This window comes from Hyperolius riggenbachi, chromosome 4 (genome assembly GCF_040937935.1).
Source record: "Hyperolius riggenbachi isolate aHypRig1 chromosome 4, aHypRig1.pri, whole genome shotgun sequence".
Lineage (NCBI taxonomy): Eukaryota > Metazoa > Chordata > Amphibia > Anura > Hyperoliidae > Hyperolius > Hyperolius riggenbachi.
In genome coordinates this window covers 451,778,149-451,802,528 of record NC_090649.1, presented here as the reverse complement: position 1 = coordinate 451,802,528, position 24,380 = coordinate 451,778,149, and positions in this window count along the sequence as shown.

Here is a 24,380-nt window from a genome sequence, read left to right as displayed (position 1 = left end):
GGTCCCTGTTTATTGAACCACTTATCTTTATTACATTTATGACTGCATGGCGGTACAAAGCATGCTATCCGCACGCTTCTTGCCCTCATGCAAGGCCTGGGTTGTTGTGTCTCACAAAGCGTGGCCTTCTCCTCCTGCGCCTCCTCCTGTTCCATCACGTCTGCTGCTGCTGGGTTAGCGTTGCCGCGTGGTCCCTGTTTATTGAACCACTTATCTTTATTACATTTATGACTGCATGGCGGTACAAAGCCTGCTATCCGCACGCTTCTTGCCCTCATGCAAGGCCGGGGTTGTTGTCTCACAAAGCGTGGCCTTCTTCTCCTCCTGCGCCACCCTCCTCCTGTTCCATCACGTGTGCTGCTGCTGGGTTAGCGTTACCGGTCCCTTTTCCTGGAACCTCTTATATGTATTACATTTATGACTGCATGCCGACAAAAAACATGTTACCTGTGCAAAGAAAACAGACATTTCCCGCATTTAAAAGACAGTTTTCCCTTTGAAACTTTAAAATCGATTTTCTCAAAAACTATAAGCTCTTTTTGCTAATTTTTTTTTCCTCTTGTACCCACTCCCAAGGTGCACATACCCTGTAAATTTGGGGTATGTGGCATGTAAGGAGGCTTTACAAACCACAAAAGTTCGGGTCCCCATTGACTTCCATTATGTTCGGAGTTCGGGTCGAACACCCGAACATCGCGGCCATGTTCGGCCTGTTCGGCCCGAACCCGAACATCTAGATGTTCGCCCAACACTACTGCTGTGCCCGCTGCTGCTCTCCCATCCTCACCCCCTTCCACCAAGCTGACCCAGTGGACAGTGAAGGACAGGTAGCGGCCTGTCCCGAAGCGGCTGCTCCAGGAGTCCATGGTGACGTGGACCCTTTCACCAACCGCGTGCTCCAGCCCTCGCTCCACATTGGCCATCACAAAGCGGTGCAGTGCAGGAATGGCCTTGCGGGCAAAGAAGTGTCTGCTGGGGAGCTGCCAGTCTGGGGCTGCGCAAGCAAGCAGCGCACGAATGTCGCTCCCCTCCTGCACGAGCGTGTACGGCAGGAGTTGGGAGCACATGGCCCGTGCCAGCAAGCCGTTCAGCTGCCGCACGCGACGGCTGCTGGGAGGCAGAGCCCTAACCACCCCCTGGAAGGACTCGCTCAAAAGGCTCTGGCGTGGCCTTTTGCTGACACGGGAATCAGCAGACACAGCAGAGGAGGCCACTGAGGACTGGCTGCCAGAACAGGCCTCAGTGTCGGCGGCAGGAGTTGCAGAGGGGGGAGGAGCAGTGCGTTTCCGCACTCCTGCTGGTGCTGCTGGAGGAGCAGGAGGGCGGGTGGCTGCTGTTGCTGCTGCTGCTGCTGAAGGCTGTGCAGTGATGGGTGTGGTGCCACTGCCAGCAGCAGATGCCTTCAGCCTCTGGAACTCCTCATGCTGGTGGAAATGTTTAGCCGCAAGGTGGTTGATGAGCGAGCTGGTGCTGAACTTTAAGGGGTCTGCACCTCTGCTCAACTTCCGCTGACAGTGGTTGCAAGTGGCGTACTTGCTGTACACAGTGGGCATGGTGAAAAACCGCCAGATTGGTGACAGAAACTTCCCCCTACGGCATGGAAGCGCTGCTGCCTGTCTCCCTGTGGTGGTTGGGGGGGGGGCTTGGGTGCGGCTGGGGGTGGTACTGGCTGATGCTGCTGCTGCTGCTGCTGAGCCTGAGACACCAGCAGGCTGTGGGACGCTGCCAATGCTTGCAATGATGCGCCTCCTTGCAAGGCCCACAAGCGCATCCTCCTCCTCCTCCTCAGAGCTGCTGAGGACGACATCCCCTGGAGGTGGTGGCACCCAGTCTCTGTCTGTCACCGGGTCATCATCATCCTCCCCCTCCTGAAACATGTCCTGCTGGGATGAGGACCCCCCAAACTCCTCTCCTGATGCATGGATGGGCTGCTTGACTGTCGCCACAGTCTTGCTGTCCAATCCCTCATCCCCCAAAGTGCCCATCAGCATCTCCTCCTCAAGATCGCCAACAACAGCAGACAATTTACTCATGATGCCTGGGGTCAAAAGACTGCTGAATGACAGGTCGGCGAGTGACGGTGAACTGGCCTCCTCCCCAGACCCTGCTGGGCGGCTGCTGCGAACAGGGGTGGTGGTGGTGGTGAGGGTGGAGGCCTCGGATGCAGAGCTGATGGCGGGCTGCTCATCCTCCGTCATGAGTTGCACCACAGTGTCTGCATCCTTTTCCTCAATGGGACGTTTCCGACCCGGCTGGAGGAAAATGGGAGCAGGTGCTACACGCTGCTGCTGCTGTGTCTCTGCAGCGTGAGTTGCAGATGCTCCTGCTGGGCGGCGCCCAAGGCGTCCACGGCCAGTGGCTATGGGAGGAATGTTAGCCACTGACGCTGCTGCTGCTGCTGCGGAACTGTGCATGGTGGCGCGCCCGCGGCCGCGGCTTGCCACAATGCTGCTCCCTCTCCTCCTGATTCCCTTGCTGCCCTTCCCCTTGCCCAAACCGCGCTGGCTGCCACTTCCAGACATCTTCAATGTTTTGGGCGTATAGACAAAAGTTTTGTAAAAGGGCGGGTGAAAAGTGGGGTACTTTAATGGAGTGGGTTGGTTGGTGAGGTGACTGAGTGAGTGTCCCCTAGTACAGTAAGTAAGTAGTAACAGTCAGGAAGTACAACTAGCAGTTACAATAATCAGTAGTAATCACAAGTAAATTTAGTGTGTGTACACTCAGACAGTGAGTGACCGCACGCAGGAGCTAGTAGCCTATGAACACAGTGACTGAGTGTCCTAGACTCCTAGTACAGTAAGAGTAAGTAGTAACAGTAAGTAGAACTAACTAATAATCAATCAGCGATCAGAAGGTAATGGAGTGTGGGTGGTGTGTGTACACTCAGACAGTGAGTGACCGCACGCAGGAGCTAGTAGCCTATGAACACAGTGACTGAGTGTCCTAGACTCCTAGTACAGTAAGAGTAAGTAGTAACAGTAAGTAGAACTAACTAATTACAATAATCAATCAGCGATCAGAAGGTAATGGAGTGTGGGTGGTGTGTGTACACTCAGACAGTGAGTGACCGCACGCAGGAGCTAGTAGCCTATGAACACAGTGACTGAGTGTCCTAGACTCCTAGTACAGTAAGAGTAAGTAGTAACAGTAAGTAGAACTAACTAATTACAATAATCAATTAGCGATCAGAAGGAAATGGAGTGTGGGTGGTGTGTGTACACTCAGACAGTGAGTGACCGCACGCAGGAGCTAGTAGCCTATGAACACAGTGACTGAGTGTCCTAGACTCCTAGTACAGTAAGAGTAAGTAGTAACAGTAAGTAGAACTAACTAATTACAATAATCAATCAGCGATCAGAAGGAAATGGAGTGTGGGTGGTGTGTGTACACTCAGACAGTGAGTGACCGCACGCAGGAGCTAGTAGCCTATGAACACAGTGACTGTCTGACTGAGTGTCCTAGACTCCTAGTACAGTAAGAGTAAGTAGTAACAGTAAGTACAACTAACTAACAATAATCTATCAGTAATCAGAAGGAAATAGAGTGTGTGTACACACAGACAGTGAGTGAGTGCACACACGCAGGAGCTAGCTAGTAGCCTATAAACAGTGACAGTCAGTGAGTGTCCTACTCCTAGTACAGTATAACTACAATACTATTAGTAAAGGACAGCAGAAATACTGGTATAGATGAGAGAAATAAACAGAGGACAGCTGCCCACAGAGGCAAGGCCCCCCTGAGGCCTAAACCTGTAAGCTTGCAGCAGCTGCCTGTCTCTAATGTAACACACAAGCTACTAACTAAAATACAATGTCTATCTAACTAACAACAATATAGGTGTATATGGCAGGTGTAGGTGAGCAAAAACGCTAGGTAAATGATCACAATAGAGCACTTGCTAAGCCAAAGCACAAAGGAGCAACTCTCTCTCTGTACAAGTCTCAGGCAAGCATGGAGAAACGAAACATGGCGGCCGCTATTTATAGGGTAGGGGCTGGCCAGGGTCCCCCTCTGTGATTGGCTGCCGTCAGAGGGCCTGGGAGCCCTCTGATTGGCTCTAAGGACATCAATCTGGGCTATGACGCTATTCGAGCTCGGTACCGAGCTCGAATAGCGCCGTTTGCTCGAATAGCTCGAATAGTGAATGGGCTATTCGAGTGTACTCGGATAGCCCATTCGAATAGCTACAGCTATTCGGAGCTCGAATACCGAGCTCGGATAGCTGAAAAAGAGCTCGAATATTCGAGCTACTCGAATATTCGAGCTCTGCTGAGCACCACTGCTTGCTAGACTCTGTGGCACTGAGAGGATCATCTCCAGGCCATATTGTACATCAACAAGAGCGTTTTCAGTCCTTACATTGCCCTTATACTGTATCTGATATTTGTATTCAGCTAGCTAGCCAGTGAGTCATTACTTAAGTCAGCCCTACACTTGCTGTGACATCCACCCGCCAGGTGCCATTGGGACTTGCCATCACCTCTGCGATTGCTTAACCATTTCAGCCCACGGGGATTTTTCACCTTATGCATCAGAGCAATTTTCACCTCCCATTCATTCGCTAATAACTTTATCACTGTTTTTTCCACCACTAATTAGGCTTTCTTTGAGTGGTACATTTTGCTAAGAATAATTTTTTTTTATAAATGCATTTTAACAGGATTAATAAGAAAAAATGGGAAACATTTATTATTTCTCAGTTTTTGGCCATTATAGCTTTAAAATAATCCGCGCTACCCTGATTAAAACCTATGTATTTTATTTGCCCGTTTGTCTCGGTTATGACACCATTTAAATTTTGTCCCTATCACAATGTATGGCGCCAATATTTTATTTGGAAATAAAGGTGCATTTTTTTCCGTTTTGCGACCATCACTATTTACAAGCATATCATTTTAAAAATGTTCGTAGTATACCCCCTTCAAATGCATATTTAAAAAGTTCAGACCCTTAGGTAGCTATTTGTCTTTTTTTTAATTATAATTATTTTTTTCCATTAAAAATGTTATTTGGGTAATATTTTGGTGTGGGAAATAAACAGTTAATTTTTAATATTATTATATGTGTAAATTGCAATGTAAAAAATATGTAGATGTAGTTTTACTATCTGGCCACAAGATGGCCACCTTGAGGTTTTTTTTTCTCCTGGTGCTTCTCGCTAAAAGGAAGCACAACGATAACGCGGAAAATTTTACGTGCAGAAAGACTGAAGCCTCTTGTAAGAGCGCTTCTGTTTTTCTGCTGGGGAAACGGATCGTGTTCTCATTCACTGATCCCAGGGCCACCGGGGGACAGAACAATTGCGCCGAAGCGCGGCACCGCAGCAGAGCAGACGCCCGGACGTGAGCTTCACGTCCGGGTGGCAGAAATGGTTAAAGTGTATTTCCCTGTTTAAAACCACTTATTACCAATTAATAGCCGCATTTAAAGTGTTGATTTAACTTTAAAAGCCATTTTCTCAAAAACTAAGAGTTCTTTTTGGAATTTTGTTTAACCACTTGAGGACCACAGTCTTTTCGCCCCTTAAGGACCAGAGCCTTTTTCTCCATTCAGACCACTGCAGCTTTCACGGTTTAATGCTCGGTCATACAACCTACCACCTAAATGAATTTTACCTCCTTTTCTTGTCACTAATACAGCTTTCTTTTGATGCTATTTGATTGCTGCTGCGAGTTTTACTTTTTATTATATTCATCAAAAAAGACATGAATTTTGTCAAAAAAATGACTTTTTTAACTTTCTGTGCTGACATTTTTCAAATAAAGTAAAATTTCCTATACACTTGAGCGCGAAAGTTATTCTGCTACATGTCTTTGATAAAATAAAAACCATTCAGTGTATATTTATTGGATTGGGTAAAAGTTATAGCGTTTACAAACTATGGTGCCAAAAGTGAATTTTCCCATTTTCAAGCATCTCTGACTTTTCTGCGCACCTGTCAGGTTTCATGAGGGGCTAAAATTCCAGGATAGTACAAATACCCGCCAAATGACCCCATTTTGGAAAGAAGACATCCCAAAGTATTCAGTGAGAGGCATGGTGAGTTCATAGAAGATTTTATTTTTTGTCACAAGTTAGCGGAAAATGACACTTTGTGAAAAAAAAAAAAAAAAAAAAAGTTTCCATTTCTTCTAACTTGCGACAAAAAAAAAATGAAATCTGCCACGGACTCACTATGCTCCTCTCTGAATACCTTGAAGTGTCTACTTTCCAAAATGGGGTCATTTGTGGGGTGTGTTCACTGTCCTGGCATTTTGGGGGGTGCCTAATTGTAAGCACCCCTGTAAACCTAAAGTTGCTCATTGGACTTTGGGCCCCTTAGCGCAGTTAGGCTGCAAAAAAGTGCCACACATGTGGTATTGCCGTATTCAGGAAAAGTAGTATAATGTGTTTTGGGGTGTATTTTTACACATACCCATGCTGGGTGGGAGAAATATCTCCGTAAATGACAATTTTTTTATTTTGTTTACACACAATTGTCTATTTATAGAGATATTTCTCCCACTCAGCATGGGTATGTGGAAAAATACACCCCAAAACACATTATACTACTTCTCCTGAGTACGGCGATACCACATGTGTGGCACTTTTTTGCACCCTAACTGCGCTAAGGGGCCCAAAGTCCAATGAGTACCTTTAGGATTTCACAGGTCATTTTGAGAAATTTCGTTTCAAGACTACTCCTCACGGTTTAGGGCCCCTAAAATGCCAGGACAGTATAGGAACCCCACAAATTACCCCATTTTAGAAAGAAGACACCCCAAGGTATTCCGTTAGATGTATGGTGAGTTCATAGAAGATTTTTTTTTTTGTCACAAGTTAGCGGAAATTGATTTTAATTGTTTTTTTTCACAAAGTGTCATTTTCCGCTAACTTGTGACAAAAAATAAAATCTTCTATGAACTCACCATACTCCTAACGGAATACCTTGGGGTGTCTTCTTTCTAAAATGGGGTCATTTGTGGGGTTCCTATACTGCCCTGGCATTTTAGGGGCCCTAAACTGTGAGGAGTAGTCTTGAAACCAAATGTCGCAAAATGACCTGTGAAATCCTAAAGGTACTCATTGGACTTTGGGCCCCTTAGCGCACTTAGGGTGCAAAAAAGTGCCACACATGTGGTACCGCCGTACTCAGGAGAAGTAGTATAATGTGTTTTGGGGTGTATTTTTACACATACCCATGCTGGGTGGGAGAAATATCTCTGTAAATGACAATTATTTGATTTTTTTTTACACACAATTGTCCATTTACAGAGAGATTTCTCCCACCCAGCATGGGTATGTGTAAAAATACACCACAAAACACATTATACTACTTCTCCTGAGTATGGCGATACCACATGTGTGACACTTTTTTGCAGCCTAGGTGCGCTAAGGGGCCCAACGTCCTATTCACAGGTCATTTTGAGGCATTTGTTTTCTAGACTACTCCTCACGGTTTAGGGCCCCTAAAATGCCAGGGCAGTATAGGAACCCCACAAGTGACCCCATTTTAGAAAGAAGACACCCCAAGGTATTCTGTTAGGGGTATGGTGAGTTCATAGAAGATTTTATTTTTTGTCACAAGTTAGTGAAAAATGACACTTTGTGAAAAAAACAATAAAAATCCAATTTCCGCTAACTTTTGACAAAAAATAAAATATTATATGAACTCATCATACACCTAACAGAATACCTTAGGGTGTCTTCTTTCTAAAATGGGGTCACTTGTGGGGTTCCAATACTGCCCTGGCATTTTACAGGCCCAAAACTGTGAGTAGTCTGGAAACCAAATTTCTCAAAATGACTGTTCAGGGGTATAAGCATCTGCAAATTTTGATGACAGGTGGTCTATGAGGGGGCAAATTTTGTGGAATCGGTCATAAGCAGGGTGGCCTCTTAGATGACAGGATGTATTGGGCCTGATCTGATGGATAGGAGTGCTAGGGGGGGTGACAGGAGGTGATTGATGGGTGTCTCAGGGGGCGGTTAGAGGGGAAAATAGATGCAATCAATGCACTGGGGAGGTGATCGGAAGGGGGTCTGAGGGGGATCTGAGGGTTTGGCCGAGTGATCAGGAGCCCACACGGGGCAAATTAGGGCCTGATCTGATGGGTAAGTGTGCTAGGGGGTGACAGGAGGTGATTGATGGGTGTCTCAAGGTGTGATTAGAGGGGGGAAATAGATGCAAGCAATGCACTGGCGAGGTGATCAGGGCTGGGGTCTGAGGGCGTTCTGAGGTGTGGGCGGGTGATTGGGTGCCCGCAAGGGGCAGATTAGGGTCTAATCTGATGGGTAACAGTGACATGTGGTGGTAGGGGGTGATTGATGGGTGATTGATGGGTAATTAGTGGGTGTTTAGAGGAGAGAAGAGATGTAAACACTGCACTTGGGAGGTGATCTGATGTCGGATCTGCGGGCGATCTATTGGTGTGGGTGGGTGATCAGACTGCCCGCAAGGGGCAGGTTAGGGGCTGTTTGATGGGTGGCGGTGACAGGGGGTGATTGGTGGGTGGCAGTGACAGGGGGTGATTGATGGGTAATTGACAGGTGATCAGTGGCTTATTACAGGGAATAACAGATGTAAATATTGCACTGGCGAATTGATAAGGGGGGGTCTGAGGGCAATCTGAGCGTGTGGGCGCGTGATTGGGTGCCCGCAAGGGCCAGATTAGGGTCTAATCTGATGGGTAACAGTGACAGGTGGTGATAGGGGGTGATTGATGGGTAATTAGTGGGTGTTTAAAAGAGAGAAGAGATGTAAACACTGCACTTGGGGGGTGATCTAATGTCGGATCTGCGGGCGATCTATTGGTGTGGGTGGGTGATCAGATTGCCCGCAAGGGTCAGGTTAGGGGCTGATTGATGGGTGGCAGTAACAGGGGGTGATTGATGGGTGGCAGTGACAGGGGGTGATTGATGGGTGATTGACAGGTGATAAGTGGGTTATTACAGGGAATAACAGATGTAAATATTGCACGGGCGAATTTATAAGGTGGGGGGGGTCTGAGGGCAATCTGAGCGTGTGGGCGGGTGATTGGGTGCCCGCAAGGGGCAGATTAGGGTCTAATCTGATGGGTAACAGTGACAGGTGGTGATAGGGGGTGATTGATGGGTAATTAGTGGGTGTTTAGAGGAGAGAATAGATGTAAACAATGGATTTGGGAGGTGATCTGATGTCGGATCTGCGGGCGATCTATTGGAGTGGGTGGGTGATCAGATTGCCCGCAAGGGGCAGGTTAGGGGCTGATTGATGGGTGGCAGTGACAGGGGGTGATTGACGGGTGATTGACGGGTGATTGACAGGTGATTGACAGGTGATTGACAGGTGATCAGGGGGGATAGATGCATACAGTACACGGGGGGGGGGGGTCTGGGGGGGGTCTGGGGAGAATCTGAGGGGTGGGGGGGTGATCAGGAGGGAGTAGGGGGCAGATTAGGGACTAAAAAAAAAATAGCGTTGACAGATAGTGACAGGGAGTGATTGATGGGTGATTAGGGGGGTGACTGGGTGCAAACAGTGGTCTGGGGGGTGGGCAGGGGGGGGTCTGAGGGGTGCTGTGGGCGATCAGGGGGCAGGGGGGGGGAAATCAGTGTGCTTGGGTGCAGACTAGGGTGGCTGCAGCCTGCCCTGGTGGTCCCTCGGACACTGGGACCACCAGGGCAGGAGGCAGCCAGTATAATAGGCTTTGTATACATTACAAAGCCTATTATACACAGTACACGCGGCGATCCGGGTGCTAGTAACCCGCCGGCGCTTCCGAACGGCCGGCGGGTTACAGCGAACGGGGGGCGGAGCCAGTCCCCGGCGGCTGATCGCGTCACGAATGACGCGATCGCCGCATAGCCACTCCCGCAGCCGCCCCCTCCGATGGGCGTATTGCGGTCGTTTGGGCCCGGACTTTGCCACCGTCCATCGGCTGGGGGCGGTCGTGAAGTGGTTAAAATGTAGCCCCTTATCACCTTTATAATCCATGCAATTTGTGGGATTGTAGCATGTATGGGGGCTTTAATAAAAGCTTAAATGCTTTTTCGTGAATTTCCGTGGTTGCCTCATTCATGGAAAAAATCTGAGTCGAATTCGTCCATTCGACTCGAAGTCCATTTCAAATCCGGAAATTAATCACAGAATTTCCGGATTTTTTTCAATCAGGGCCGAATAGTCAAATCCGTGATTGGGAGTATCCGAGCAGCACTGCTCCAGAGGCACAAAAGCGATCCGCTGTCATAGGCTGAAGCCTTTGACAGCTGATCACACTGATTGGCTGGAGGGGGGAGGGAGGGAAGGGGGATTATAAAAACAATTTAAAAAAAGGGAAATTTATTTAAAAAATATTAAGATAAATATATATTTAAAAATAAACTAAACATGCTGTGGCAGCGATCTTGGCCCACCAACAGAGAGCTCTGTTGGTGGGCAGAAAAGGGGGGGGGTCACCTGTGTGCTGAGTTGTGCAGCCCTGCAGCGAGGCATTAAAGCTGCAGTGACCTAATCAGTAAAAAAAATGGCCTGGTCATTGGGGGGGGGGGGGGGGGTGTTTAACACCGTGGTCCTTTAGTGGTTAAGGAGGTAAGATTTACATATTTCTAGATATTGCTTGAGTCTATATACGCTGACCCCAGAGGAACTTCCGAGGTTGGCGCCATTTTCCAGATGGAGGTACTGGATTTCAGAAAGGAGCAGCAGCCAAATGGGACACCTAAGGGATGTCAGATTATGTAGAGATTGAGTATTATGTACATGTGTTTATTTCACAGGTTTTTTAAACTTAAGGCTGCTTTCACAGGTAGATGTTACAGGTGCACGTTAGTGCAGCCTGTAACACAGCCCACTGCACAGTAATGAAAATCAATTGGCTGTTCACAGTGCCCACGTTAAGTTACATTGTAACGCTGCACGTCGAAGTAAAGTACTGCAAGCAGTACGTTACAGGCGGCCAGGGCCGGCCTTAGGTTTCACAGCGCCCTGAGCGAAACCTGATTTTTGTGCCCCCACTTTATCCTCTTCCCGCGTGAGTGCACACACAGGCCCTTACGCAATTCACCTTTTCTCCTGAGATATCTCCTAGAACAGTGGCTCCCAACCTTTTTGATGTCGTGACACATCACGCCACATGCTCAGATCTCTGTGACACATCACATACTGTATGTATAATAGAAAAAAATACTATTAATAACCACGACTGGATGGAAAGAGTGCATTATCCTGAATTAACTTAAAAAAGAGGGCTAGAACCTTTCAGGAATATTAATAAAAACAATCAGAGGGACAGTTAGCCCCCCCCCCCCCAATTTAGAATGATAGCACAGCACCAACAATTTACACCACGCGTTATAGCCGCAGTGCGCCCCATGCCCCCCCAAAAAAATGCCCTCAGACTCAGTATAGGTAGGTGTCCAGGTATAGGTGCCCCCAGTATAGGATCTCATGTGCAGGTGCCCTCAATATAGGTTGCCAAGCATAGGTGCCCCCAGTATAGGAAGTCAGGTGTAGGTGCCCTCAGTATAGGTAACCAGCGATAGGCGCCCCCTTGGAAGCCGGCGCCCTGAGTAACCGCTCCGGTCGCTCAGGTCAACGGCCGGCTATGCAGGCGGATAAGCCGCGTTAGACTCTTTGCACATGCGCAGTAATGTTGGGGAGGAGGGGAGAGCGGCCAGGTACATGGCTAATTAATATTCACTGCACGGTGTGACGGGTGTTTTAGTTGAAAAGTGCTGGAAAGTTATTTTAAATCGAAGATAAAAAATTATCTTCTAGGAGAAAACTCAGGTGAAGAAGTGGATTGCATATGGGCCTCTGTCTCTATCTGTTGCTCTCTCTCTCTCTCTCTCATTCCTCTTTAAGAAAAAAATCAATTGATTGCTGCGATTTTTCAAAATTTCAGTGATTTTTTCCACAATTTTTCTGAGATTTTAATGCAAGTCAATGAGAGTGCTTTTATCAAAATGCCAATGCAGTGTGGATGGATCGCAAAGTGTTCAGCAGTGGGGCTCAGCCCTCAGTGTACATGCACACATGTTATAAGTCTCATGGCCATGGCCACAATCATAATCATCCTGCCACCATATTCCCTTCCTACAAATTTGCTGCCATGCTGGTGCACGTAGCTATGACAACATTGCACACCTGCGCAACAGAAAATAATCATACGTTTAGTGCAAACCAGAAGAAATCTTTTAACCTCCTTGGCGGTATGAAAAATACCGCCAGGAGGGAGCGCAGCAGTTTTTTAAAAAAAAAATTTTTTTTAATCATGTAGCGAGCCGAGGGCTCGCTACATGATAGCCGCTGCTGAGCGGCATCCCCCCGCCCGCTTCGATCGCCTTCGGCGATCTCCGATCAGGAAATCCCGTTCATAGAACAGGATTTCCTGGAGGGCTTCCCCCGTCGCCATGGCGACGGGGCGGGATGACGTCACCGACGTCACTGACGTCGGGACGTCATTGGGAGTCCCGGGCCACCCCTCGGCGCTGCCTGGCACTGATTGGCCAGGCAGCGCTGGGGTCTGGGGGGGGGGGGACCCGCGCCGCAGCAGATAGCGGCGATCGGGCAGGGGCCGGCGGCGATCAGAGTGCTGGCGCAGCTAGCAAAGTGCTAGCTGCGTCCAGCAAATAAAAAATTATGAAAATCGGCCCAGCAGGGCCTGAGCGGCACCCTCCGGCGGCTTACCCCGTGTCACACACGGGGTTACCGCCAAGGAGGTTAAGCGTCTCTGGCGCCTGGAGGCATGCTGGGATTTGCAGTTCAGCAGCAAAACATAAGAACTAGGTCTTCCTTAATCTAGGTAACATTGTTACATAGTTACATAATTATTTTGGTTGAAAAAAGACATACGTCCATCGAGTTCAACCAGAGAACAAAGTACAACACCAGCCTGCCCCCTCACATATCCCTGTTGATCCAGAGGAAGGCAAAAAACCCTTACAAGGCATGGCCCAATTAGCCCCAAAAGGGAAAAAAATTCCTTCCCGACTCCAGATGGCAATCAGATAAAATCCCTGGATCAACACCACTGGGCATTACCTAGTAATTGTAGCCATGGATGTCTTTCAACGCAAGGAAAGCATCTAAGCCCCCTTTAAATGCAGGTATAGAGTTTGCCATAAAGTACAATTCCCAGATTGCCCTTCTTACAACAGAACCGCATGATTCTGGTGTTGTATGGCTATTCAAGATCCACCTCCTTGCCATAATTCTATTGGCTGATGGTGCTCATTGGCTGGTTTCAGACTGAAGTAATCAGAGAGAGAGAAATACATTTCTATCTAGGACGGTGTATGCAAAGTTATGCAAAGTTAAACCTAACCTAGTGGTGTATAGACGAGGCTTCTAATTACATTTGCACTGAGCAGGTCAAAGCTCCAGTTTGGACAGCTGTGGCTATAAATACATTGGCCTCAATTCACTAAGCTTATCTCTTGTCTTTAATAACTCTTCTGAGCTGTTTCTACAGTTATCGCCATAGTGATAACTGTAGAAACAGCACAGAAGAGTTATTAAAGACAGGAGATATGCTTAGTAGTGAATGGAGGCCATTATAGATTCCATTACTATGTGAAAAGTTAACTGATAACTGTGTGATTGGAAGGAGCTGGGACTGATGGCTGGATTGTGTAATGGTTAAGGGCTCTACCTCTGACACAGGAGACCTGAGTCTCGGCTCTGCCTATTTAGAAAGCCAGCACCTATTCAGTAGGAGACCTTGGGCAAGTCTTCCTAACACTGCTACTGCCTATAGAGCGCGTCCTAGTGGCTGCAGCTCTGGCGCTTTGAGTCCACCAGGGGAAAAGCGCAATATAAATGTTCTGTGTTTGTGTCTGCTTATCTCCTGCTCTTGCTATTATTTTATTGTCACAAACCCATTTATACTTGCTTGCATATATACTGTCACACATATGTTTACATATACTGAACATACACACTGACACACATCACATTTTCTCTTCTACGCCCACTACACTTTCCCAGTGGCCTAGATCAGTGGTCTGCAAACTCATTCATCAAAAGAGCCAAAGATCAGCAATACAACCATTAACATTTCTTTTGAGAGCCAAATTACTTTTCGAGAACCATGTTTTAGGAGCCTTTTTAAAATAGCTTCTTTCATTAATTAAAACCAGATATCATAGTAATAATCGTATATCATGACCAAAAACGATATTTCACATGAAAACAGAAATATGACAATACTTGCTTTTCCTTGGAATTTTGATAATGGTTAGTCACCAAAGTTACTGACTCAGCCTTGCATTAATGATTAGCCCCCACATGCCACCACCTTGCAATAATAATGAATAGCACCCACATTGACACAGCCTTGCAATAATAATGGTGGGTGTCGCTGGGCCGACTCATACGTTTATATTGGGCTGACTTTAAACCTTTCAGCAGTGTGCTAGTTATAAGCTAAGTTGAAAGTACTCCAAAATAAAAACATGTAGATCCCTGTTGGTTCTTCTAGTCTGATACCAGCTGAATAATTTCGACTGCCCAACTTTAGACCGTTCAGCAGTGTACTAGTTATAGAACATGAGGCCCCCTAGTAGTGCTCGGCCCACCCATTCACAAACAACACATTAAAAGCTTTAATTACAAGCAGCAGCCTGGGTAGCATACCATTACATCTCGCTGCTGCTGGTTCTGCTGGCGGAGTCTGGGACTAGTCTGGTGGAAGCTCTGAACAAGGCTGTGCACTGCAAAGTCCACACAGTGCAGTACAGCCTGAGTCGCACTCAGTCACATGGCGGCGCTGTAGAGAAGCCCAGAGGGTAGGAGATAGAGGGTTTTGCAGGGCTCGGCTGCACCAACTGGCAACTACACAAAGGGAGGAGGCAGAGCATAATGGCAGGTTAGCCCCAGACAATATTAGAGCAGCACTCAAATGCCTGAAGAACCACATAGGACTATAGAAACACAGATTCAGACCCCTGACCTAGATTAACTAAAGACAGTTTGGTAAAAATCATTTTGGTCGGTAAAATAGCACATTCGTTATTTTACACTTTTTTCCCCAAATTCACAAAAGATTTTCTGCATGAGGCAGAAGTTCGGTAATTTACCGAACAAACATGCTTCAATTCACTAAGCCCTGCTCGGTAAGTGTCACTTACCAGCTGTGGAGCAGGTCTGCGCTGTGGCAGTAAGCTGTGTGTATGAGTCAGCATTTCTGTCCAGTGCATCCCTGACATCCCTTTAGATGTGCTTCAGCCATCAGGGGAGCTGGTCTACCATCACCTGTTTTCAGCATTACCAAATGTGGTAATGTTTGGTGAATTGAGGCAATTGTGTTTACAAACTTTCTCCCAACATTCCTGTGCCCACGAAGCACCAATAGCTAGTGTCTCCTAATGGCTAACCCTGATGGTCTCCCAATGATGCCTATCCTAAATACGTATGTGTGGATGACATGTGGCTCTGACGGTGGTCAACATTCATTCCAGTGCAGAAGCTGTTATTGCCTGTTAACAAGCTGAAGTGCAGTGACAATTTTGGCAAAAGTCAGCCTTAATTTTCTCCAACATAACCTACTATTTCCAAACCATGTACTCCTTTTTGTCATGGTCCATATTCACTTTTTCACCAGCGTTTTCTCCTAGGTGATATTTTTACAACTTGTAAATAAAATTCATTTTAAATTACCAGCAACTCCTTTTTGGTTTTTTTTTTTCAATTGCAAAATGCTGAAACGTTATTTTCAATAGCAGATGGAAAATTATCTCCTAGGAGAAAACTTAGGAGAAAAAGTTAATTGCATATCGACCAAACTCCAAAGTCAACAGTAAACTTCTCACCTAACCTAACATAAAATACTGTTTCTTTACCACATTCTAGAAACAGTTTATATCTGTCAAGTAAAATAGTCTTCTCATAATATCTTAGCAATTTCCACCATATCTCTCTGAAAAAAAAATGTTTTATTCATCCTAAAAAGTGGTGAAACAAAAAGTAATTGTCTGATTATACCTGCACGCCATTGATATGTCATGGAGTGAGGCAAAGCAAGTGTGAAAAGAGATAATGTATTAGCCTATTCTACAAACGTGCTCTAAAACTGCCCGGACACATCTGTCGGCGTCCCTAGAAGAAATCACAACTAATTGGATTAGAGGGACTTTTCAAACAAGATGTTTCCTTTAATTAATATCAAGTCCCCAACTAGGCAATCAATTATTTAGCACATTAAAAGGGAAAAAAAAAACATAGTCCCTCTGTTTGGCATCGTCTTGTGTGTCATACTATAAAGTAAAGTAATTACATTAGAACAAAAAAATTATAAGATCGTCTGTTACGAGGTCTACAACGCTCTGGTTGGCCTGCTGGTGGTATTCCATGCTCGGACTGCCCTGGGCTTCTCCTACTCACCAGCAGGTGGATCTGTATAGATCTTGTAATAACCTGCAACTTTCTGTTTCACAAGTGGGTGCCACATGCCTACCTGTACTTTTGTTGCACAACTATTTCCAACCAGCAGGCCACCCTCTACCATCTTTTAAAAATTATGCAAAACGGCTGTGAGTTTTCTATTTTTTAACCTCACCCCCCCCCCCCCCCCCCCTTTCCAAGACTCTGCCGGCACTTCAGTTAGTAGTAGGCATTTCTTACTGCTCTTTGCCTGAACTCTTAGTCCTGATTTGTGCCAATGGTGCTTAGTTCTTTAACTGTATTTTGACCTTAATCCTGTACCACACTGTCCTGCTGTTTCTGACCCTGTACCTCATTCCCGTCTTGCTCTTGATACTGATTTGGTTATGCAAACTTGGTTCTGTATCCCGGAAGTAGCTGCAGCGGGACAAGGGATATTTTACACCGCATAGACATGGGGGGGGGGGGGTGGAGGAAGGGATATAGTTACTATTTACACTTGGGGGTGACCGGCCAGGTGGTGTCAGTTATGTTTGTTGATCATTGTGATATCAAACATTGTTACCGTAACGCACTCGATCGAGCTCTGTCAACTGGGATTTTTCTAGCATATCTGATCAACGCATCCAGGCCTGGATTTACATCACAGGAGCCTATAGACACAGACATTCTGGCACCATAGACTTTGCCCTTCATGGACCTACAACCCCCCCACCAAACTGCACCGCAAGTGTGCTGACTGGCCCGGCTGTCACTTCTCCCTTACTTCCCTTGCCCATCATCATAGGTAGCTACCGGTGTTCTTAGCATTAGGTAGCCAGAGTTATCCTCAGTATTAAGAAGCTAGTGGTGCTTCCAACTGAAGGGAGATTTCATTACTGGAATGCTGAGAGCTGGATGAGTATCCTCTCATTTACTCTCTGCTTAGGACTCTGCTTGGGGAAGGAGGCACTTGGGGAGGAGAGGAAGCAGCTTTTCCATCATCAGGTACCTGTAGGCACGTGCCTACAGTGCCTTATGGTAAATCTGGCCTTGGAATCATCGATTAGTATGCTTGTTGAGGCACCGATTTTCCCCCAATTCAATAAATTATTGAATCGAATAGTGGATCAGGCTGCAAAATCAATAGTTGTATGGGCAGTTGGGCACCTTTAAAGTTTGATTTTTAGTTGTGCCCATTTGTCTCGCCTGTGCTCTGCCCGAGGCACAGTTAATTCTGAACAGGTACGGCAATGTACTGGGCTCAGTAATAAACCTACCCAGAGATCTGTGCCAAACAGACGGTCAGAGAAAGATATATTATTGTGCTGCTTGTTCTTCCACTTACCACTCCGAAAAAAAGGAAAGACTGGAACATGTTATTGAAGGAGCTACAATCACGCAGCACATCAGCAGCGGCCGGCCGCACACGGCCTCCTTATTACACCAGGCAATAAAGCCAGAGAATGGAAAGACCAGGCGCACTTCATATTGTAAAAAGACAGTTAACTGAAAAGAAAGTCACGATTTCCCCTCAACATGATTCTGCACAGAACAGCAAGTAGGAGTAAAGATTAAATAAAATAATAGTACAGGAGGGTATCTGAGAGAAGAAAAAAGGGGTCAATGGAACTCCTTACCTTTTCCCCAAGCCATGTAATGCAGGGGTAGGGAACCTTTGGCTCGGGAGCCAGATGTGGCTCTTTTGATGGCTACCAGGGATGCTCATCCGGATTCCGAATATCCGGGTAACCCGGATATCCGTACTTTTTTACGCTATCCGATTCGCATAATCCGGATAGCTATCTGCGGATATTTGGGCGTATAACACGGATATTGCAGATATCCGGATCCCAAACCGATTACAAAGATAAAAAAAAAAACTCTCTCTCTCTCTCAATGGTACATGCTAGGCTGGCTTCAGCATGTAGCGTTGGTGGTATAGTGGTGCCTTAGTGGTATAGTGGTGCCTTCCAAGCAGTTGACCTGGGTTTGATTCCTGGCCAATGTATGTGAGCTTGCTTTTGACATCCTACAAATCCCTGGAAGACAAGGGAGGAGGAGGAGGAGGAGGAGGAGGAGGAGAGAGAGAGAGAGAAAGAGAATCTGGGTATCTGGATCCGAATCTATTCGGATTTAAAAAATTGGTATCCGAGCACCCCTGATGGCTACATCTAGCTCACAGACAAATCAGTAGGGGTTGATTCACTAAGCTACACCGCTCAAGCAGCGCAGTTGAGTGTGGAAACGCAAGTAAAATTTTCAAAGTAGTGTCTGACACTTCCACTGCCCGGTGGATCAACTGTATACACATCACCATGGCGTGATTAAGTGAAAGCCGCTGCACCAATGGTTGCGAAGTGATGTGCCAAGATCTTCCTCTGGAGTCACAAGTTCAATGCCAAATACTCCACACGATCTGCACCATCAGGATAATCTTTATTGTTACTTAGTTAAAAGAATAAAATCCATACGTGGGTATGTACATAAAATCCATACGTGGGTATTATCTTTATGTACATACCCACGTATGGATTTTATTCTTTTAACTAAGTAACAATAAAGATTATCCTGATGGTGCATACACATCACCATGGCAACAGGGACGTGAGCCCTACTGTCCCAGTTTGAAACATATTGTATGGCTCTCACTGAATTACATTTTAAAATATGTGGCGTTTATGGCTCTCTCAGTCAAAAAGGTTCCTGACCCCTGGTGTAATGTAACTCCAATCACAGCAAAAAGTATAGCTTTCAATGTGAAATCTAGTAGCCTATAATTATTGAAGGGAACCCAAAATAGAAGGGATAAGAAGGCTGTCACATTTATTTCCTTTTAAATAATCCCAGTTGCCTGGCAGTCCTGCTGAGTGACCTGGCATCAGTAATGTAAATCACAACCCTGAAACAAGCATGTTGCTAATCCAGTCAGACTTGAGTCAGAGTTACTCATCTGTATGCTTGTTCAGGGTCCATGGATAAAAGTATTAGAGACACAGTATCGGGGGACAGCCAGGCAACTTGCGTGGCTTAAAAGAAAAGAGATATGGCAGCCTCCATTTCCCTCTCACCTCGAGTTCCCTCTAAAGAAACAGACACATTTAATAGAAAAGCACAAAAACAGTAAATTTAGAAACAAATCCATGAGCAAATCAGAACGGGAGATCTACAACTCATACAATAAAGTGTCAGGCAGGGTAAAGAGGGCAAATAAGGAGAGCTAAGCCATGAGTTAAAGAGAAGCTGTAAGGAAAAATTGCCCCTATGGGGTACTTACCTAGGGAGGGGGAAGCCTCATTAGGATCCAGAGTCTTCCCCCTCCCGAGGTAAGTACCCCATAGGGGCACCTTTTTCCTGTATAGCCCTGATCTAGCGCTGGCAACCCCGTAATTCCGCTGACAAGCTTGTCGGCAGATGTATGCAGGCTCAGTAACCCCTGCAGCATGCAGTGATATTTACCTTTGAGATCCAGAGCAGGCACAGTACCTGTTGCCTTCCGGGCTCAGACGGAAATAGCCGAGCCAGATCGGGTTTGTTCTAATGCGCAGGCGCGAGACACCTGTGCCTACGCAGAAGAGTGGACCCGATCAGGCTCAGCTATTTCTGTCTGAGCCCAAGGCATACATGCAAAAACAGGGCTCCTGCAAAAGTCCCAATGACGTTTATTAGTATGCCCCCTCCAGGCTGCCATGGACTTGGGAAAAGGCGTAATTTGGCTCTTTTGATGGCGCCCAAATTACTGTCTAAGCACCGCTATAGCCATAATTCACATTATGGCCTAGGGTGTGCATGGTGCTCCTAAATTTCCCTGCGCTGGTACTGCATCTGTGCTGGATCTCAGATGTCAATATTGCCTGCTGATCGAGGGAGCCAGCGGTAGATCGGTGCCGCACAGATAAAAGGAGGAAGCCTTATTAGGTAAGTACCCCCCAGGGACACTTTTCTTTAGTACAGGGTTTCTTTAAGTTAGATAAGGAGATAAATCATGAGTTTAGTCATTTCAGGAGAAATAAATTGTGAGTTAATAAGTAAGGTGAGATGATGCAACAGAAAAGCTTTGTAAATGAGAATCAGCTCCATTGTCTGTAATTTCATCGCATTTAAAAAAACTATTGTATCTATCATAACTTTAAAAGGCACTTCAAGCTTTTTACAGCTGTGACACAGGCACACTCACTGACCTGAAGAAGCAGTGTGTACACCGCGCAGACCCGTTTCTAGGGGCCGTGCAGCCGTGCGGCAGCCCTGAGCGCAGACAGCCAAAGGGCGCTGGGAACTCTCCCTCCCTCTCTCCAGGGGACTGCAAAGTAATTAGTTCAGGGAAGCACTGTATACAGCTACACTGACTGGCCAGGGGGGAAGGGGGACAATCTCCCCCCAGGCCACCTTTCATTCAGTGATTTAGGGCAGGTCTGGTGTCTGGTGTATTTGGGTTTGTTGTAAGGCAATGTGAAACTTGAGGCTAGCTGATAAAAGTGCAATCAGAAGACAGGCAAGCTGGCAAATATACACAGCATGAATGATGCAGAGCTTGCCTGAAGGGTCTGTGGGCAAACATCTGTCTGGTCTCTCCCTATTGTTATTATGACTGCATGTGGGGATAAGGTGTTCTACAAGTTGAAAAGTTTTTGACAGTCCCTAGACTCCAGGAGGGCTGCTTTCTGACTTGTGTGAGGGACTGTCAGGGACAGGAGTCCTATGATAGGCAAGTAGTCTCTGTGTGATGTGCAATACAGATAAGCTCTCTGCTCCATCTCAAGCTATTCTCAATTTCTCTCCACTCCTCTGGGCTAGTTCACGCAAAAATCGCAATAGCAATCGCTAGCAATTTGTGAGTGTGATTTTGTGAAGCGATTTTCAGAGCTATTTTTAATGAATTGCTCCAAAAAATGCTACACACTGCATGTAGCATTTTTTGGAGCAATTCATTAAAAAAAAAACGCTCTGAAAATCGTTTCACAAAATCACACTCACAAATTGCTAGCGATTGCTATTGCGATTTTGGCGTGCACTAGCCCAGAGAGAGGAGGAGTGGAGAGAAATTGAGAATAGCCTGAGATGGAGCAGAGAGCTTATCTGTATTGCACATCACACAGAGGCTACTTGCCTGTAATAGGACTCCTGTCCCTGCCAGTCTCTCACACAAGTCAGAAAGTAGCCCTCCTGGATTCTAGGGACTGTCAAAAACTTTAACTTGTATAACACCTTATCCACACATGCAGTCATAATAACAATGGGGAGAGACCAGACAGATGTTTGCACACGGACCCTCCAGGCAAGCTCTGCATCATGCTGTGTATATTTACCAGCTTGCCTGTCCTCTGATTGCACTTTTATCAGCAAGCATTGCCTTACAACAAACCCCAATACACCAGACACCAAACCTACCCTAAATCACTGAATGAAAGGTGGCCTGGGGGGAGATTGCCCCCCTGGTCAGTCCGCCCCTGAACTATACTGGATACCTATACTGGAGGCACCTACCTGGCTAATCTATACTCGGGGCAATTATACTGGGGCACCTATGCCTGGCTACCTATATTGGGGGGACCTATAGCCCACTACCTATACTGAGTGCAACTAGACCTAGCTTACCTATACTGCAGGCACCTATACCTGGCTCCGGCACGGGGGGGCGCAATTTTTACACTCTCGCACTGGGTGCATTTTAGCCTAGAAACTGCCCTGACACCGCGAAACGCGTTGTCAATTGTGCTTTCAAATAAACCATAACATTTGAACAGTCTGTGAAGGTAAGTCTACAAATATCTTCATTTGAAACATTTTTAGTTACTTTATAATTTTTGGGGGACCTTCTGCCAGTAGCATTCCACAGGGAAGTAAGCTCGGTAAGTGAAATTCTCACCTGCACATCCCTGTTCATAAGTGTGTATGAGGGATTTGGAGGGGCGTGGACTTTTATTGGGTTGGGGGGGGGGGGTGAATACTTGAGAAAGGAAAGAAAATGAATTGGATTGAAACTGAACAGGGACAGCCCCCTCCAGGAGCGCCTCCCTCCCTTTCCCCCAAAGTAGGAAAGTTGAAATAATATTTGCCATTGCATTATACTGAGTCGGCCTGAGGAATGGGTTTGTATGCAATTTTTTTTAAAAGGCCATTTAAAGGCTGAGTGAGAGCGTGGTGTTTCTTCTCTGTATGCAGAGGCAAAATAGTTCACGCTAGAAATAATGAAAATAGCTGTGTTATTTATTATTGTTCTCAGATGCAATATTGCTCAGCAGCCGAGCAGGTAATGGCCGCATTTAGTTTGTTTTTTTATTAACAAAAGCTTCCCCGCCGATCCTTTCTGAATGCAAAAGCAGATTTCCATTTTGGGGAGCAGATGCGTCCACCTGGCTAAATCTGGGCACAGCGGCAAGGTGCGGGGGGGGGGGGGACCCAGCGGCAGGGAAATCATTCGACTTGGATGGAGAAGGCGCGATTAAAAATTCTGACCTTCTGCAAAGTGGGGGAGAAGAAAAAACGATTATGTAAAATAAACAGCCAACCTTCTTAAAGCTTTTACAAAGAGGCTGAAAATTGAGAGGTGCGCGATACTTGAAAGGAAGTGGCCGCCTATAAATTATAAATTTGTTATTTCTACACTAAGTTGGGTGATTGCTAGGGATGCTTATTCGGATTCCGCGGAATTGAAATGTTTGCATTTCCGATCTGTAAAATGTAAAGCTATAAGAGTGCTATACACCAGCGGTCCTGGATGTGAGCCTGGCTTCAGGGGCATAAAGAGATCATTTTCATATTCAGTAGCAGTGCATTGTGGGTAGCCACAGATGTTCACTTAAAGCTGAATTATCGCAAATACTTTCTGTTTTAAAAAAAAGGCAAATCACACCAGGCATTGCTTATTAGTAGGAGGGATTTTCGGTTTCTTTTAGTCGCCTATACATTCCCAGTGGTTTGGGTCACCCCGAGCTGCTTGGTTACTCAGTCAGCATTTCAGAATTCAGAAAATAGAAATCAGAAATCAGAATTTTGCGGAAATCCGATTTGCCTTAACTCGGTAATTTTTGCCCAATCAGAGAGCTTGAAAGCATTGAACCAATCAGTGAGTGCAGAATTTTTCTGGCAAATTTTAATTGTAGACCGATCACAAGACTGATTTTAAATTTTTCTGATTTCCATTTTTCCGATTTTTTTTATTTTTTGTATTCTGTGATGCAAAAAAAATACTCCCCGAAAACCGGAAATTGTAAAATCAGAAAATGTGAAAAAAGGAAAATCGAAATTTCCACGGAATCGGAAATTAGCATTTCTGACCATCCCTAGTGGTCATGGATGACCTTCTCCAAGCCTTATATACATATGGAGGATGCCTTGCCGAATGTGGCGTTAGAAGCGTCTGGTATTGTTGTCTTCGCATAAGGGGCTTGATTCACTAAACCGTGATAACTCAAATATCACACCTTATCAAAGATTAACATGCCTTATCAGAGTAGCATAGTGAGCACTATGAACCCGCAGAGGCTCAGGGCAGGATGAGTGCCATTGCCAATTAGGAAACATAAGTTCATAGCGCTCGCTATGCTACTCTGATAAGGTGTGATATATTTTATAAGGTGTGATATCTTTGATAATTTGTGATATTTGAGTTAGCACGGTTTAGTGAATTAAGCCCAATATTTGTAAGTCCATAGTTTATATTTTGCAGAGTAATGAGCCAGCCTATTGGCTATACAGACAGTCACCTACTTACAACATGACTTGACTTACAGCATTTCATACTCACAGTCAAAGTTTTCTTATGTACAAAATGTACAGTACTTTTTTATTGCATTTTTTTTGTTGTTGCATGTTACAGTATTGTGCAAATTGTTGTAAGTAGTATAAAACTTATTAAAAGCACTTTGATAACAACCAAAACCATTGGTTATTATGCTATATGTTCAAATCCAGAGTTGCTTTCCTTTGGTTTTCTTTGCCTGTCTTTGGCCAATCAGATGTGATGAGCTTGAATTTTGTAATGTAGTAATTTTGCAGCGAAGTTTGCAATTATAATGCAAAATCATAATATAAAATGTGAAATCATTGCAAAAATGAA